Source organism: Sinocyclocheilus grahami, unplaced genomic scaffold, assembly GCF_001515645.1.
Source record: "Sinocyclocheilus grahami isolate Dianchi unplaced genomic scaffold, SAMN03320097.WGS_v1.1 scaffold1340.1, whole genome shotgun sequence".
In the NCBI taxonomy this organism is placed as follows: Eukaryota; Metazoa; Chordata; class Actinopteri; order Cypriniformes; family Cyprinidae; genus Sinocyclocheilus; species Sinocyclocheilus grahami.
Window position 1 is genome coordinate 35495 of NW_015506519.1, and position 19061 is coordinate 54555.

Below are 19061 nucleotides of genomic sequence, written 5' to 3' on the forward strand. Positions count from 1 at the left end.
TGAAGCTATTTTATTTAGCTATTTTAGTAACACGTTAGTTTGTTAAATTATTTGATGAAAGAAATGAGATCTATTTTAATTCCCTGTATTTATTAATATTCTTGCTGAATGTTGTTCTGTATTTATTAATATTGAAAACCACAAAGTCTAAATGTAAATGTCCTACTCTAGGAATCGTGTGCAATAAATGTGCAATATATAAATGCATTTTCATGTTATAATAAACAGAGAATTTGAGTACTAAAATGTTAGAATTTGTAGAATTATTATAAGCACATAGAACTTGTTAGAAAGTTGTTTTTGTTCAAACTATGAATTTCTGTATTTTATACAAAGTATAAATTCAGAGAGACTAAGCTTCCAGTTGTTCACCCTGATCTCCCAGTCGGAGTTTATGCAGCGATAACAAGCGGCTTAGGCCTTGGCGATAAAACGGTATCGAAAATTTATCGACGGTACACCTTCGATAACAATATAAATTTTTTTTCGATATAGCGCACGATATAGGCACGTGCTCTGAGTGACGCAGACAGCACACACAAACACATGCTGAAATGAGTGCTGTGCCTGTGATGAGGAGATTGTGAATAAAAAAAACTCATATTAGTCGAATTTAAAATAAACAGCATTTGAATGTTAGGTGTGCATCAGGGAGTGTCATCAGTGGCACACAAGATGCGGTGATAATGATGTAAGTGACATTATAGTTTAATGTTTTGTTAGTCTAGCCCACGAGACGCAGCGCTGCTGCGTTAAGCTTTCAAAATATTAGAGAAATATAGAAGCTCAATGCGGAGAAGATCTTGAATGGGTTAAAACCGAAACCAAGTCATTCACACAGAATGCATATTCGGCGCATTTTTTAGACGGACAAATATGACTGCTGCACTTGTGTCTCACACAAGAGATGTAGCCATGCAAAGTTAAAACAGTTTAAACTTTTAGAAAACACGTCGCGAATTTGTGGAAGTTTATTCCTTTTCACTGCGTCTCTTATGTTTTTAAATGCAATCTGCGTGATGGGCGCTTCGGTTCTTTGTATTAAGCAATGCATAAATACATGATACTGTTTTGTTCATAATTGTTTATGCAATTTACTAAATTATATTTGATTTATAGGAGTTAATTTAGACTTAATGCACGTTTTTTTTAATAGACAGTTACAGTGCCGTGAAAATGTTTTTGCCCCCTTCCTGTTTTTTTTACTTTTTTGCATATTTATCACACTTAAGAGATTCAGATCATCAAACCAATTTTAATATTACGCAAAGATAATGCAAGTAAATACAAAATGCAGTTTTTAAATGATAATTTCATTTATTAAGGGAAAAAAGCTGTCCAAACCTACCTGGCTTTACGTGGAAAATTATTTGCCCCTCCTCTTAAATCATGAAAGAACTGATTAACCACATCATTTTAGAAAGCGGAGTTAAATTTCACTAGCCACACGCAGGCCTGATTACTGCCAGACCTGTTGAATCAAGAAATCATTTAAATAGAACCTGTCTGACAAAGTGAAGCATGCTTAAAGAGCAACACATCATGCCGCGATCTAAAGAAATTCAAGAACAGATGAGAAACAAAATAATTGACATGTATCAGTCTGGAAAGGGTTATGAAGCCATTTCTAAGGCGTTGGGACTCCAGGGAACCACGGTTAGAGCCATTATCCACAAATGGAGAAAGCTTGGAACAGTGGTGAAACTTCCCAGGAGTGGCCAGCCAACCAAAATTACTACAAGAGCGCAACGACGACTCATCCAGGAGGTCATAAAAGAACTCAGAACATCATCTAAAGAACTGCAGGCCTCACTTGCCTCAATTAAGGTCAGTGTTCATGATTCAACAATAAGAAAGAGACTGGGGCAAACGCTTGATTGCAGTTGTTGCTGCAAAGTGTGGCACAACCAGTTATTAGATTTAGGGGGCAATTACTTTTTCACGTAGGGCCAGGCAGGTTTGGACAGCTTTTTTTCCCTTAGTAAAGAAATCATAATTTAAAAACTGCAGTTTGTATTTACTCAGGCTATCTTTGTGTAATATTAAAATTTGTTTGATGATCTGAATCTTTTAAGTGTGACAAATATGCAAACAATTAAAAAAAACAGGAAGGGGGCAAAAACGTTTTCACACCACTATCTCCATGCGTTGACATTATGTGCTGCATTATTTTGCTCATTGCGCCCTCCTGTGGCCTCGGGAGACAAGCCAAAAGTTTCCTTAAAACCTATTTAATCTACATATAAAACGTTAGAAATTAGATATGGTTTAATTTTTATTGTGTTTGACTGTTAAAACAAAAAAAATGTGTTGCTTGTCTCAATAAATTGGATTCATTTAAAAATACAGTGGTTGAATTAAAAAAAAAATTCTATTGCTCTGTTTTAAAAAAAGGTTATAAAAAAATTTTCAATAATTATCGATACCGAACAATATGAAAGATATCGTTGATACATTTTTCAGCTATATCGCCCAGCCCTAGGCTGGATATACATTATCCCTTACTTGACTACTGTAAAGTGATTTCACTGAAAGGCTCTCTGGGCAGAGCACAGATCCAAGTCATAATAATGAAATTCATTTTTTATTATCTTCATCATTCATTTTTAAAAGTTTTATGATCATGATCATTTTAACCAATGCTGTTATACACTATATTCACAATAATCATTTTAAATAAATTCACACAAATTCAATAAATATATTTGGATTTCAATTGTTTGTTCAACTTTGAATCATATTTATCCAAACTCGACTACTATGCAAGTCTGAAACACTTTTTCCACGTAGGAGAGTGTGTCACAGTCTTAAGTGTGTCAAAAGTCTAAGAATGATGTTAAGACTAAAACTTTAAGGCAGGAATACACTACACAACTTTTAAAATCTGAACAGATTTTGAAATTCTGGGCATCATACTTTGTAATTAGTCACAGAGAAAAAAACTGACCATCATACACTAAACGACTGATCACAACAAACTCACGCACAAACTTGTTGCTAGGAGGCGCATGACAAATGAAAACAATGTGTTCTAAAATCAGTCTAAAAATATCATGTTTGAATCCTCCGACTGGATGGAATCATAGTCTGAAGCTAAATAAATCGGAGTCTGTGACCATCACACACCACACGATTTATGAAATCAGTCAACGCAAATCTGCAGACTGGCTCTGAATTTCGGCAACTAGCGTCAACTTCTCCAGACTGTAAATCGGGGCAAAAATAGTATAGTGTAGGGCTGGGCAATTTTGCAAAAAATTAAAATCTCGATTTTTCCAGAATGTTTGATTGATTCTCGATTTTTTAAAAGATTTTTAACTAGTCAACTTGAAAATGTAACTACAACATGATTCAAGTAACTTTTTTTTAATTAACCCTCTAGTTAAAGAAAATTCTATTCCAAGTGCAGCACACATGAAGCTGTCAACATGATGTAAATGGCAAACAGATCACTTGTTAAATATCTTAAAAATATTGTTAAAAATATGCAAAAACTACAACTACATATTGTACAAACTTGTCTTATACATATTAAGTGTTCAGAAATAATACGAGGAAAATTTTAGAAAATCTCAAAAGTCAAGGTAATTCAAATTCAAAATGACTGAAGGTATAACACCAGTAGACTATTATCAACTATAAATGTTCTTTAAAAGCAACAGCAGCTTTCAGCCTGTCACCATGATGCAAACATGAAATATCAGACACACAGTAGTAGTTCTTTATAGGTTTTTTTATTCGATCGCGCTGCTTTTCCATTGTTTTTTTCTGTGTAGACATGGATGTGTTTGACTGTTGCGCTCTCGTCTCTTGCAGCGTCTCATGCATGAAACGGCTTTCTATAAACACTGCGCTCAAGTTAAAAGAAGTTCACTCCCATCTTCTAGCATGTTTTACCTGTTCCACTGCCCGTGTCGCATCTTTGTCAACACAAAAGCGCAGTGTGAATGATGCCTAGCGCTAAATTTATGGTCCTTCACAGAGCGCGTCACACATGAGCGGTTAATCACGTGCGCCTACATGCGGTTGGTTCGTTCTTTTCTCTTTACTGTTATCACCGGGATATTGTCAAAGTGTCTTATTTTAATATTTGGCAAGATTTCTATTCAAAATTACGATTCCTCGATTTCTAAAAAATAAAATCGTGGCAAAACAAATTTGAATGAATCGATAAAATCGGGAAAATCGCCCAGCCCTAGTGTAGTGTATTGCAGGCTTTACTTTGAGCAGCTTTATGTCAATGAAAGAGTTTTCAAATTAAAGTCAAACTCTTGTGTACCAATGCGAACACTTAGTGTATGCTTCCAGTCAAACACCTAGCCTTTAAAAGTACTCCAGCATTTGACAGTGTGCGCGAACACAGGCAGTCAACACACATGCATACTAGAAATGTTATCTTTGTCCAGTGCCACTTCTTTCCGGAAGAAATTAAAAAGTTATTTGTGTGAGAAGTGTAAGTGATACTCGTGACTGTATTTTAAAAGAGCACAATGTATCAAGCACACTGAACGTAAAGAGTAACAGTAGAAATGAGGCAGCCCATCATGACAGGTGCTACACCATTGGTTTTGGGTGCAAGAAAGACACAATGACATGCATGCATGAACGTGAGAGCAGAAGTGTGCTATGTTCATTAAAACTACATTCCAAGCTAATGTCCTCTAAGCATCCTGACCCTGGACATAAGCTCTGAACATGGTCATTGTCAGGAGCGGAGTTACCTGAACATCTCAGTCAGTTCTCCTTTAAACAGGGCCAGCAGCACTGGAAATCCAATACAAGCAGGGACCAGGTACAGCAGAGCAGGCTGGGAAACAAAACACAGCCTGATTCAGTGCCATCTTGGCTTGATTTCTTTAATGAAGGACAGCAATAAGTGTGTTTGTTATGTTTTTACCTGAGCATGTTTAAAGGTGTGCATAATGAATATGGTAAGACCCAGGCCAAAGATGTAAGCCAGGAAACTGGTGTAGAAGTAAGTTCGTGTGTTTTTCTTCAAACTAAGAGTGAAAGACGAGAAAATGACAACAGCTGTAAATCAAAACTACAAGCACCTGAAGTCAGACAAAACCAAAAAAACAAAACAAAAGGACTTTACCTGACATCAAAGCGCAGGAGCAGAGCAATGAAGATCCCTGACAGAGCAGGAAAGAGTGCATTCAGTAATAAGCTTTTCCTTTAAATAATGAGCATAATGTTCATGGCTCAATGTTTACAGGTTATATTGTGCAATAAATAGCGGTCTTAAACAAACATGTTATATATATATATTTACCCGGAATGACAATGTCCCCCAGTCCCAACATGGCAAAGTTACTGGCATCCAAACCTTTCTCCAGCAAATCTTGAGGGAAAACCACTAGAAGAAAAAAGAAAGGAGTGGGAATTAACTGAAGAGAATGAAGATGAAGAGTAGTACTTTCCAGCAGAAGAGGTGAATATCAGGGTTCCTACGCCTTTTTACTAAGTAAACTTCAAGACCTGTTCCAGTATGACTGGATAAATTGTTTTTTTTTAATTGCTAATGAAATGTTATACTAACATATAAGTACATTGTATTATATTGCATGCATTAAAAAAAATTAAAATGTTTTTTAAAATTTATTTAAAATAACTTTCTTTAAATGTGTAACCACTATGTAATCAAAAACAAGAAGAAAAATGTAACTGCATGCTATATTTTGTTATACATCATGTGCTCATGCCTGTCCAGTGCAGTCTGCGAAGTTTAACAGACTCGCTTGTGTTGAGGATGATTCAAGCAAGATGGAAATATTATATAGTAAATGGTATACGAAGTTTAACAGACTCGCTTGTGTTGAGGATGATTCAAGCAAGATGGAAATATTATATAGTAAATGGTATACGAGTATATGGTAAATGGTATACGAGTTTGTTTAAAGCGCTTAAGAGATTGTTCAATAGTTCCAAAAAATGAAAGTTCTGTGATCATTCACTCCCTTTCATGTTGTCCCAAAGCTGTATGACTTATTTTGTGTTGCACAGAAGTATAGTGAAGAATGTTGTTAACCAAACAGTACTGATGTCCATTCATTTTCATTACATGGATGACATGAGCAAAATTGAGTGATCTTATCCCTTTTAATATAAAACAATTTAATGTTCTTAATTTGTCACATTTTTCCCAAAACAGCTCAACTTTGTGTCTTCTGATAATTTTCAGATGCATTTTGTTTGACTGTCGATTGTTTTCATGATCAGTTTTTATAGATGATTTGCTAAGTGACTATTTTAATTTGATACTTCCTTAATGAAATCCAGGGCCAGTTTTCAGATAACCAACCACCAACAACCTTCTGTTCTGGAGATTAATGGAGACAAGGATGGATGGATAAATCAGATACTCACACTTAATTGGGGCTTCGAAGGACTTGGCAACGGTCACCATAACATTGGTGCCAAAAACCTAGAAAACAAACAGAGTACATGTATTTTTGCAGAGACATGTATGTACAAGGGCCGGTGCCAAATCTTGTAGGTGGGCCCTATATTAAGCAGGCTTTACAATAATGAATTTGAATGTACTAACATTGCCCTAACTTACCCAGAACACATCGTAAACAAACAGACCTCCCAGCAGGATGCATCCAGTGCTGACGTTATTGAGGTGGAGCAGCTCAACTCCATTCAGGGCAAAAGCCAGACCAAACAGGTTATTGGCTATCCAATGCTGTCAGGAAATACACAGAGACTTTTGTCCACAAAAAGGGCCTCATGTACTTGGCTTGAATGCTTCTTTTTCTACATCAATGCACTAAAATATAGACAATAACCGAAGCATAAAGAATTCACATGTTGATACAGGTTCATATTAATTATACACATATACAGTGGGTACGGAAAGTATTCAGACCCCCTTAAATTTTTCACTCTTTGTTATATTGCAGCCATTTGCTAAAATCATTTAAGTTCATTTTTTTCCCTCATTAATGTACACACAGCACCCCATATTGACAGAAAAACACAGAATTGTTGACATTTTTGCAGATTTATTAAAAAAGAAAAACTGAAATATCACATGGTCCTAAGTATTCAGACCCTTTGCTCAGTATTTAGTAGAAGCACCCTTTTGATCGAATACAGCCATGAGTCTTTTTGGGAAAGACCCAACAAGTTTTCCGTACCCACTGTATATTGAAAAAACAACTAAACCAACTCAAGTTTTTTTGTTGCTTAGACATAAAATTAGCCTTTTCATTCTGAGGAAAATGGACAAAATGCATAAATATGACATGAAATACTGGCTACATTCAAAGAATACGTTTGTCAAAAGGCCATTTTTAATTTTACTTGTTAATCACAGAGCCACACATTATATTTATGAATAACCTTTGTAAAATATGTCAGCACTGGCTCCCGATTTAACATTGTGTACATTTTACAATCTTGTTATTATAAAGCCCTGAATGGTTTAGCACCTCAGTATTTGAATGAGCTCTTATTGCATTATAGTCCTCCACATCCGCTGCGTTCTCAAAACTCTGGCAATTTGATAATACCTAGAATATCAAAATCAACCGCGGGCGGCAGATCCTTCTCCTATTTAGTGCCCAAACTCTGGAATAACCTACCTAACATTGTTCGGGAGGCAGACACACTCTGTCAGTTTAAATCTAGATTAAAGACCCATCTCTTTAACCTGGCTTACACAACACACTAACACATTCTAATATTCAAATCCGTTAAAAGATTTTTAGGCTGCATTAATTAGGTCAACCGAAGCCGGGAACACTTCTCATAACACCCGATGTACTTGCTACATCGCTAGAAGAATGGCATCTACGCTAATATTAGTCTGTTTCTCTCTTATTTCGAGGTCACCGTAGCCACCAGATCCAGTCTGTATCCAGATCAGATGGTCACTGCAGTCACCCGGATCCATTACGTATTCAGACCAGATGGTGGATCAGCACCTAGAGAGGACCTCTACAGCCCTGAAAGTCAGCAGAGACCAGGACAACTAGATGAGCCCCAGATACAGATCCCCAGTAAAGACCTAGTCTCCTAGACGGCCACCGGGACAAGACCACAGGAACCAGATGAGTTCACTGCTCAAACTGACATGCATTGCAGCCTGTAATTAAACCACGCCGTGCTGGTTTCGTCTGGCCAGAGGAGAATTGGGCCCCCAACTGAGCCTGGTTTCTCCTAAGGTTTTTTCTCCATTCTGTCACCGATGGGAGTTTTGGTTCCTTGCCCCTTTGGCTTGCTTATTTGGAGACAGGATTTCTGGCAACATTGTCGACTTGATTGCACAGACACTATTGGAAGCAAGCTGAACTGAGCTGGACGATGACATCACTGAATCAACAATGAACTGACTTTAAACCTCTAGTATTGTTCATTTGGGAGTCACACTTGTGTTGTTCATGGTCAAAAGTAACCGGACACCTGAAATGAAACTTTTTTAATTTCAGTGAAATCAATGTAATATATTTTTGTTCGATAATATGTTTTCATTTTTATTTTGTATTTTTAGAGAATTTCATGGTACTATTTAATATTTATGCAATAATTATGATCCATTTTCCCCATTGAAAAAAAAAATTGTTCTAATATTTTTCTAATTACTTTTCAATTATAGCAGTATTTCATGTTAAAATAGAGCCAATGGGCCTCATTCATGAAACACTCGTAAATATATGAGCTGAACTGAGCTGGACGATGACATCACTGAATCAACAATGAACTGACTTTAAACCTCTAGTATTGTTCATTTGGGAGTCACACTTGTGTTGTTCATGGTCAAAAGTAACCGGACACCTGAAATGAAACTTTTTTAATTTCAGTGAAATCAATGTAATATATTTTTGTTCGATAATATGTTTTCATTTTTATTTTGTATTTTTAGAGAATTTCATGGTACTATTTAATATTTATGCAATAATTATGATCCATTTTCCCCATTGAAAAAAAAAATTGTTCTAATATTTTTCTAATTACTTTTCAATTATAGCAGTATTTCATGTTAAAATAGAGCCAATGGGCCTCATTCATGAAACACTCGTAAATATATGAGTAAATTCTGAGTAATTTACGAGTAAAACGGACCTTCCCAAAAACTCTCCTCCGGATTCTAGGGATGTAGCGATTAACCGGTTGAAAATCAATTCAAATATGTGACGATTCAAATCGGTTGAGATGCTAAACAAATCACGACTCATTTAGGTGTAGGAGTTTATATGAATGTGTCTCTGAGGGGAACTTACTGTCTTTATAAAAGTTTAGATGGTATTTTTTCTTTTCATCTTGTCTCTGTATAATGCATATTAAAGTTAATAAGTGCAGCGCTGCTTTGTTCACAGCGGAAACCAGGAAACGCTTTAAGCGCCACCTGCTGGCAGAGAGTGACAGCTCGTCTGCTGTTTCATACAGATATTTTATGTATAGTTTCATAAAACTGAACTCAAACCATTCTGTTTTTGCTTCAAATTTCGAAATTATACAATGTAATTTACAAACCCAATTCCAAAAGTTGGGACACTATACAAATTGTGAGTAAAAAAGGAATGAAATAATTTACAAATCTCAAACTTATATTTTATTCACAATAGAATATAGATAACATATCAAATGTTGAAAGTGAGACATTTTGAAATGTCATGCCAAATATTGGCGGATTCACAAATACTTCATAAAGGTCAGATTTGATAGTTAAATGTGTTTATGCTAATGATTTCCAATCATTCGTGAATAGGGCGCGCATGCACGCTCATTCACAATTAGCATATTCCCCACCTATGAATTACAGCTACGCAAATTACCTATCTAGGAATGGTGTGGAATCCTTGGACTGAGTTTTGGTAAGTTATATAGCATAAATGCATAAGAGACTAATAGGCTATATGCCTAATAATATGAATAAATTAACGTGTGTCCACCAGAGCGTTTTTAGCCAGCTGACATAATGCCTCGTGCTCTTCTGAAAATGACCAGCTGGTGGTGCTTGAGAGAGCTCTGCATTTTTCTGGAGTGACGCGTTGTTTGCTTTGATTTGGAATATTCACTAACGTTACGAGTATCTTATTTTGAAGAATATTACTGAATATAAAAATGCAGTAACCAGCAATATTAACTTCTCCATTGTTGTGTTGTACAAGTATGATCATGGTTGATCAATGTAATGTTTGTCCCGTCCCTCCTCCACTGTGATTGGACGGCTGTGTAAAAAGGGACAATGACGAGCTCTGCGTTTTACCCAAAGTTAGAGTAAAAAACGAAAAAAAGACAGGGCAAATTAACTCGTTAAAAATCATTCTAATACATAGTTCATAAATTCAGTGTCATCAGTTTGTCTAAAAGAATACAGAACGTTTTATGCACCATTTACACATGGTAAATGTGTACCAACTAACATTTTCATGAATCCGAAAATTTACGTCAGAACGACTTTCCGAATGATTTACACAAAAAATCATGAATGAGGCCCAATGCCTTTAAAATCCAAATTTCGAAGGCAGATTAGTTCTATCTGGTGGGAGTAAAAAAAGACAAACATCTGAAATTCTGTGGTTTAGCCACTAGACTCCCATAGAGCTCTATATAAAAGGCTTATAAATTCTCTAGTTGTTTTTAGACAAATACTTATTTTTATTAAGTTGTGGATTTTGATTATATTTAGATACTCAAAGACAACCTTTTCTAAAGGTTTAGATTTTTTTTGTTTGAAATGTTGGTTTGAAATGTCAGTTTTTGTATGAATTTTACTACAGTCAAACCTGAACACAAAGGCAGGCATTTTATTACACAACATCAAAAGTTAGGTCTGTCGCAATAGTCAATATTTTCACTTACCGCGCGATAATTTTTGGTGCCACGATATATTGCGACTGATCCTTTTTTATAATTAAAAATAATGATTATATTAATTTTTACATCAAAATGAATGTCACCAACATTTTAGTCGATCGCGCTTGCTTCTGTCATCTCGTCTGCTCTCTGTGGCGGAGGCGGGGCTCAGGCTGCATCTCCACACACACACACACAGCGGACAGCGACAGGTGAAGAGAAGGCGTGAACCCACTGTGTTATAAAGAGTTTCATGACAACTACAGCCAGTTAGGAAGAACAAGCCCCGATGGACTTGGTTTCAAAGCCTCAATCTTCAGCTCCGGTGTGGGAACATTTTGGCTTTAAGCTGAATGAGAGAGGAGAGCCAATTAACGTGAACGAGCCGGTATGTCGACTTTGTTTAAAAACAGTGGCAACGAAAAGAGGCAACACAACTAACCTAAAATCTCACCTAAAACATAACCATCCCACACAGTTTTTCAACCTGGGAACAACAACCGCAGCTGGAGCTGGAGAGGGGTCTTCCAAACAGTTATCTGTAACAGAAGCCTTTTCCCGACAGTGTAAATATAAACGTGACAGCGCGAAATGGCGCACTCACGGATAGCGTAACTCGCTATATAGCCAAAGTGATGCAGCCATTAAACACGGTCGAAAAACCAGCATTTAAAAATATGCTGCAAACTTTTGACAAACAGAACGAATTGCCAAAGAAAACGTGCATCTCCCAAACTGCCATTCCATCCTTGTACAACAAAGTAAAAGAAGACATTCTGAAGGAGATAAAAAACATCTCCTTTTACTCTGCCACTACAGATATGTGGTCAAGCTCAAATATGATTTCCCATGGACTGGACAGTGACAAGGATCGCACAGCGCGTGCTATGGGACTTTGTAGGATTCTTGTCAACACCTTCAACCCAAGCTGGCTAAAGAAGAGAGACCTGAGGAAGGCACAGACTGAAACTAAGGTCCCCCCCAACACAATCTAGTACTGGTGAGTGATAACTCGTTACACAACACAAAATATTTAAATGGTTAATATAAACTTAAAGGTTTTTTTTATTTATGACTTACTTTCGGGCCTGTTTGTATGCATGTATTAAATAATTGGTTACATTATAATAACAATGTAAAATTATTTGATTAAATAAAGGAAATTTAAAAGTAGTATTTGTTGAATAATGTTAGGATAGACAAACTAATGAAAAAACCCCCAAATGTTATCTTTTCCACAGGATGTCGCCACACGATGGGGCACCAAGCAAAAAATGATAGAGAGGGTGCTGGAGCAACTCCCAGCCGTAAGACGTGTCCTGGTTGAAGATCGAAAACATGGCCAGCTCAACCCAACCTGGCAGGATGTTTCTGTGTTGGAATCCATTCATGTAGAGGTCTGCATTCCCGCAGCTCTCCCATGGGGACCCGACTTTTTGCGCCGCGGGATTAAATTCCTGAATAAAACGCGGTAGCGGTCGGTATTTATTTATTTATTTATTTTTCTCTGCGACACTTTTCCTACCATGTTAACAGAAAAATGTCAAACGAATTTAGTATTTTGACAAGAGGAATAAAAATAGCTAATAGGCTATTTTTGTACAACATACATTTATATATTTTTTCTCTCTGCGACACTTTTCCTACCATGTTAACAGAAAAATGTCAAACGAATTTAGTATTTTGACAAGAGGAATAAAAATAGCTAATAGGCTATTTTTGTACAACATACATTTATATATTTTTTCTCTCTGCGACACTTTTTCCCTATTGTGTTGTCAATGTTAAACGAATTGTATCCTGACAAGAAATACAATTTTTGTACAACATTTTAATGTTCTTTGACACTTTTTTTCCTACGGTGTTGCATAAAATATTAAACTAATGTTGTGTCTTAAGATAATTCCTATAAATTCAAGTCAGTCAATAACTTCAAGACTCTTGACAAGACGAATAAAATTATTTTGTGCAGACAACACTTTTATTTGTTAGCCTCTCTCTCTTTCTTTGAGTAGCAGAAATTTAAATGTGAGATTCTGGAAAGAAGATCTAAATTTAGCGGGAACGGTCGGGTAGAAAATTATTCTAAGTGGACAGCGGGTGAACAAAGAGTGAATATATAGCGGGAGCGGGCGGGTACGGAATAGAACCTTGCGGGAGCGTGCCTAAAAAAAAAGGGTCCTGCACAGACCTCTACATTAATGCAGCAATCAAGCCAGTGACTGATTTCATGGATGTCCTCTCAGGGGAAAAATATGTCACTGTGTCCTCAGTAAAGCCTGTGTTGGAACTTCTTAAAGGCTAACTTTTATCACCAGACCCCAGTGACACTGCACTGACAGCAAACATAAAGGCAAACATGTGCAGGGTATTGACAGAGAAATACAGCCCATATGAAATCCAAAACCTTCTGACAAAGGTCACCATCTTGGATCCAAGGTATCGTGGTACCATGGAGGATGCGAAGGTCTTGGATGATGTCAAAGAAAAGCTCTTGCAAGAACTACTAGACATGAACAGGGAAGAAGCAAAAAGGAGAACGTGCCAATGGTGAGAGCTGCGTTGAAGCTGCAGAGGGAAATGAAGGATCTGAATCTGAACCGCCAGCAACCAAGAAGAGGTTGTGTGACCTTCTAACAGAAGAATCCAACTTACAAGTCATCAGATTCAGGCATCGGTTTCAAAAAGAGTGCAAGCTGATGCGGAGCTGACTATGTTCCTCCAGGAAGAAGCACTTGATGCATCATCTGATCCCTTGATGTGGTGGTGTGATAACCATAGAAGATTTGCCCTATTAGCCAAGTTAGCACAAAAATACATGTACATTTGTGCAACAAGCACTAGCTCAGAAAGAATGTTTAGCACAGCTGGTAACATTAGGGCTTTAGGACAGCAACGTCATTCGTTCAACAACAGAAACAAAGAACAACATTAACAACAGGAGGATGGAGGACGCTGTGATCGGAGCTGTGTTTTTGTTGTGTCTCGCGGGTTTCACAATAATGGACATGGAATGTCGACGTATACGTAAAGCGATTGAAAGAATGGAAAGGAGGACTAAGAATCTCCAACGACAACTGGCAGTGCTACATTTGCTACAAGTGCCTGCACTTCAGCGTCCGTCCATCTATCGCTGTTCTCCATATTCATAGTTGCGTCAGTACTGCGCATACCTGAAAACAGTACATGATCACCAAAATTATTTTATATGACAAAAATGATTGTTCAAACTTTTATTTGTTTAAATACATTTGAAAAAAATATGAATTGTAAAACTAAGTTTAAATATAAAAAAATAACTATATTATTATTATTATTTTTTTTTTTACGTGGTCAGCATCGTGGGCCGCATTTGCGATGGGCCGCATGCGGCCCGCGGGTTGAGAATCACTGGATTAGACCAAACTACCTTTTTGTAACAGACTTTAAAAAGTTGACCATCGATATGGATCGATACATCGATTAAATGTCTAACGATACGATGTATCGATGCCAAACATAAAATATCGATATCTGTAGTATAAATAGGCACCTTATTTTGACACTGTAATTCTATGCATCACTGCCAATGTGTGCATTCCTGTTCAAACCATAGACTGTATAAAAACATGGACGTAGTGTCCGTGATGTCACCCGTAGGTTTCTGAAGAGCGTTTTTGAAGCTCAAAGTGGGCGGAGCCGGCCATCGCCACCTTGGCAGCATCACCGCACGTCACTCCCGGATAATTGAAAATGGGCAAAAAGGCGGGAGCTGGTTGATGAAACCACGCCCACCTAGCGCGACGGTGGTGACAGCAGCGGCAATTCACCTGTCAATCAAGTGGCCACGCCCTTAATTATGCAGAACGTTAAGGCTTAAAGGGGTCATATGATGCTTTTTAAAAGATCATTATTTTGTGTATTTGGTGTAACAGAATATGTTGACGTGCTTTAATGTTCAAAAAACACATTCTTTTTCAAATACTGTACATTATTGTAGGTCCTCTATGCCCCGCCTCTCTCAAACGCTTCGTTTTCTACAAAGTCCCTCCTTCCGACAAGCCAGTCTGCTCTGATTGGCCAGCTGACCCAGTGTATTGTGATTGGCCGAACACCGCAAGCACTCGTCGGAAATGTAACGCTCCTTGACATAATCGCGAGCTTCATCTTTCAAAATAAATGTAAAAACAGAGCCCGAAAGGGGAACAGAAACTAGAAACTAGGGCTGCACGATAAATCGCATGCGATATTTAATGCGCATCTGGTCAGATTTACCGCTGATTACAGAACCGGCTTTTCTGACAAGATGCGTGTTAAATATAGCATGCAATTTATCGTGCAGCCCTACTAGAAACACACAGCGTCTCCCTGACATGCTGCTTCAACATTAACTGCGGTTACTGAAACCACGCCTTCTTTCTTTGCGTGAACATTTGGGGGGCATTATGCAAATCTTCCCACATAGTGAGGTAGCTATGTGGGGGCGTGTTAGAACAAGTCGTTTTAGGGGGGCGGGGCAGAATCTTAACTATGATAAAGAATATCTCTTTGGTTTTGAGTCTTTGCAACTTCAGAGATCTTATCCATGCACTATCAGCTTGTAACACTCCAAAGAGAAAGGAAAACTTGAAATCGCATCATATGACCCCTTTAATATAATTTAAATGGATGACTTATAAAAAGAATTCACCCCCCTCACAGTTGTCATGAAGGGCAAAATTAGCTTATAGGCAAAAATCTTTTTTTGAACCAGGCTGTAAACATGTTTTTTTTTGCTGTAAAGTTGGCCATTTTAACATGGGGAGTCTATGGGACGGACTCCCTTTTGCAGCCAGACCCTAGCGGCCAGTCGATGAATTACAGTTTAAGTCAATTCCGTGTTGGCTTCACGAGAGAGCGGGAGGTTGGCGCTTGGTTCAAACTCATGAGTCGGGACGATAAGACTGCCTGAAGGGCAGATAGTTGACGGAATTGTTGAGAGCTTGTGAGACGTTTTCAGCGCACAGTGACACGTACACACATCCAAAGCGCATGCATACAGACAGACACATCTACAGCACGCCAATACCTAATTGAGCTCTCTTCCGCTTTGTCGTGCATGGATGAACAAATACAGACCAAATTACATCAACATGTGCACCTTGGTGAATATCCTAGTAAACACAGTCGGTTAGGCCTATGTCTTAACGTAAAGAAAACGCATGCGTATCAGTATATTGGATCCGTGCTTTCGTTCTTAAAGTGAAAGCAGACTAACAGAAAACTTCTGCCAAAGAAAAAAATCTCACTGATTTTGACTGAACTTTTATAAGGATTAATCTATATTTAATCTATACAGTTAAGACTATGCAGTGTTATTTTACATTTGGTTATTACATTTCTGTACCTGAAAATTTATTTGACATCTACCTGAAAAACCTAAAAAGCACCGTTTATTTAATTTGTGTCTTTGTTATATTGTATTTAATTTCTGCTATTGCGTGTAATTTGCTGTCAGGGTTCTGTCACTTCGGTCTAGTGTAATTCATGGTTTTGTGACAGAGCCCTGACACTCTCGTCATGTCATTGTTTTCATGTGTTGCTTATCTGTAGAAAAGGTGTTTAAGTACTGAGCCCATAGTAGCAGCCAAAAAAAGTATCAAATAAAGTTAACTGCTTTATTTATTTTCTACAACTGGAGTACCTCATTTGTGTTGTTTCCTAATGAGGATTTACATTTTACACATTGCATATTTTAGCACAGAAACCTGAAAGACTGTTTTGACTGTGGTCATATCTTAAGATTACTGATCTTGTGTGCGACTTGATTTTTTTTTTCTTTCAATTATTTATTTTTCTTTATTATAAAAAAAAAAAAAAAAAAAAAAAAAAGTGTAAGCCCATTTTTTTGTTGTGAATGTCCCAACTGAGGATCAGGATGTGAAAATGTAAGATAAATGTTCATGTTATATATGTTTTGGTTGCATTTGTGAGTTAATAAAAATGTAGATTGTTGTTTAAAATAGGTATATAATATAATAATAATCGATAGATATTCTTCTGTATCGAAATCGTATCTTAGAATTTTTTGAAGTATCGGCAAATATCATTTCGCTGGGTATGAGAATCGATATCGTATCGTGACGAACCATCCAATTTACACCCCTAGCATTTAAGCACATACAGAAATTATATTAAGTATTATTTAGCAAGCCTGTAACCACTTAAATCAATTATTAAAAATAGCACTTTTGGCAATTCCAAGTAAATTTACCATAGAAATATACAGTATACATAGAATAGAGTCACCTACAGCCCAATCTCCATAAAATTTGGAAATTTGGATATCCAAAGTCACTTTGGATAAAAGCGTTTGCCCAATGTAAATATGGAGATGGTTTAATTTCTAGCTGTGTGCATTGCATGTGCTTACTCACTTAAAATAATATGGGTAAAGGCTAATTTATATGCATACATATGCAAAACACATAAATACGTAATTAGCATGTTATTAGTTATCAGTGAATGATGCCCAAAGCTTTCATGCATAAATGTTAAATATTTCTATAATTATTCTATGTATTACAATGAAATAAGCTCATCAGTTTGGTCTGTGTGACCAAGACAAAATATAGTTTAAGGGCAGGTACTTAACTTGAAACTACTGCCGTTTACTGGATTTATACATGTTCACACAGAATATGCATGTGCAAGCCTAACAATCCATTTGGCCCATGTAAAACATCAGTGATCAGCTAAATTAACTACATTTAATATATAAGAGACAGTTCTACAGAAAGCTGATCTAAATTAAGACCGATCTACTCTACCTTTTTGAGGACGTACCAGACCCCTACCACACTGCTGATTCCCAGGCATATCAGATCCTTCGTGTCAAACTCATAGTTGACAATCTCTGTGGGAGATAACAAGAACGTTAAGAGTATTTATACACCATACACATGAATGTAGGTTTGTAAATGTCCCAACACTTCTCACCCTCTTTGCTTTCTCCTGAGCCCTGGGTGAACAGCAGCTGGTACTGCTTATTTGGCACGTTAGCAGGGAAAACTCTGCACATAAAGGGACTGGGACAGCAACACCAAAACGGTTAACCTAAATAATTTCATATTAAAAGCATTACACAATTCCAAAACTCATGAAACATTTTAGAAGTTCTACGTATTTTCATACCTCATTGTGTGAGACAGCGCTAATATTCCCAGCACGAAGAAATACATGGACAGCAGCAAGTTAATGTACTCTTGCGAGAAAATCTACAAGAAAAAAAATGATTCCAAAAACATTAATGAATTTAAGCCAAGTTTATACAGTGTAACGGAGCAAAATATGCATATTTCAGTTATAAGAAAAAATGTATTTTGTAATTAAAGAGGTTTGGGCTGGGCAATATGGCCAAAAAAATTATCACAATAACATTTTTCATATGCCGATAAATGTCAAATCTTTATTTCTTTCAAATTTAAAGGCAGATTTCTTCTCCTGAGTGAAAGTTTTTTTTTTTTTGTGAGAACATGACAAACACATTTCACAAATCTGAGAGGTAGTATATAAAAACATTTATAATAAAATATTTGTTCTACATCAAAATATGCATGAGCTAACTTAAGTAAATCTTTTTCAGTCCGATATCCTTAACAACTCTTAAGGTAATGATTTTCATAGTTTCTGCATGTTCTAAAGGGTGCATCATGAAAAAGGTTTGTGTTCCCTGACTTTGATGGAGATGTAAATTTATGCTCATTAACAAAAATAGTAACATCTGTAAAAATTGTAACAGCTTCATACTAAAAAAAATTATGTAAAATTGAAATATTCAGACTGTCTGAGTTAGGACTCAGTTACTTACATTAAACATGTTTGATAAGTTTTCAATGTAATGTTTATGCGCCAAAAGCGGAATGAATAATTGTTAATGGCACCACACAGACCAATTATCAGCTCTGCTCAAACGGCAGCACAGCACAAGCAGATGCGTTTATTTTTGCTGATTGTTCTAACAAGACCGTAGAACCATAGAAACCATACGTTACAGGTGCTATGAACATTTAAAATGGTGGCTGTCATAAAAACTAGAGCCCAACCAATATATTGTTTTGCCGATTTTATCGGCCGATATGAGCCGCCGCCGCCGAATATGCCGCCGATATGAATTTTTTTTTTACAGAACATATAACGCAGATAAAATGCTTGAAATGGTGTAATTACTTAGTTTGTCCAGCAGAGCACGCTCCATTGTTTGCTACTGGTGACCTGGATGAAACACTTTAAAG

General features: G+C 36.8%; 1 pseudogene; it reads right to left on the bottom strand.

The window, feature by feature from the left end:
* LOC107569376 (minor histocompatibility antigen H13-like) overlaps positions 1-19061 on the bottom strand; it is a 40083-nt pseudogene that overhangs the window by 3177 nt on the left and 17845 nt on the right.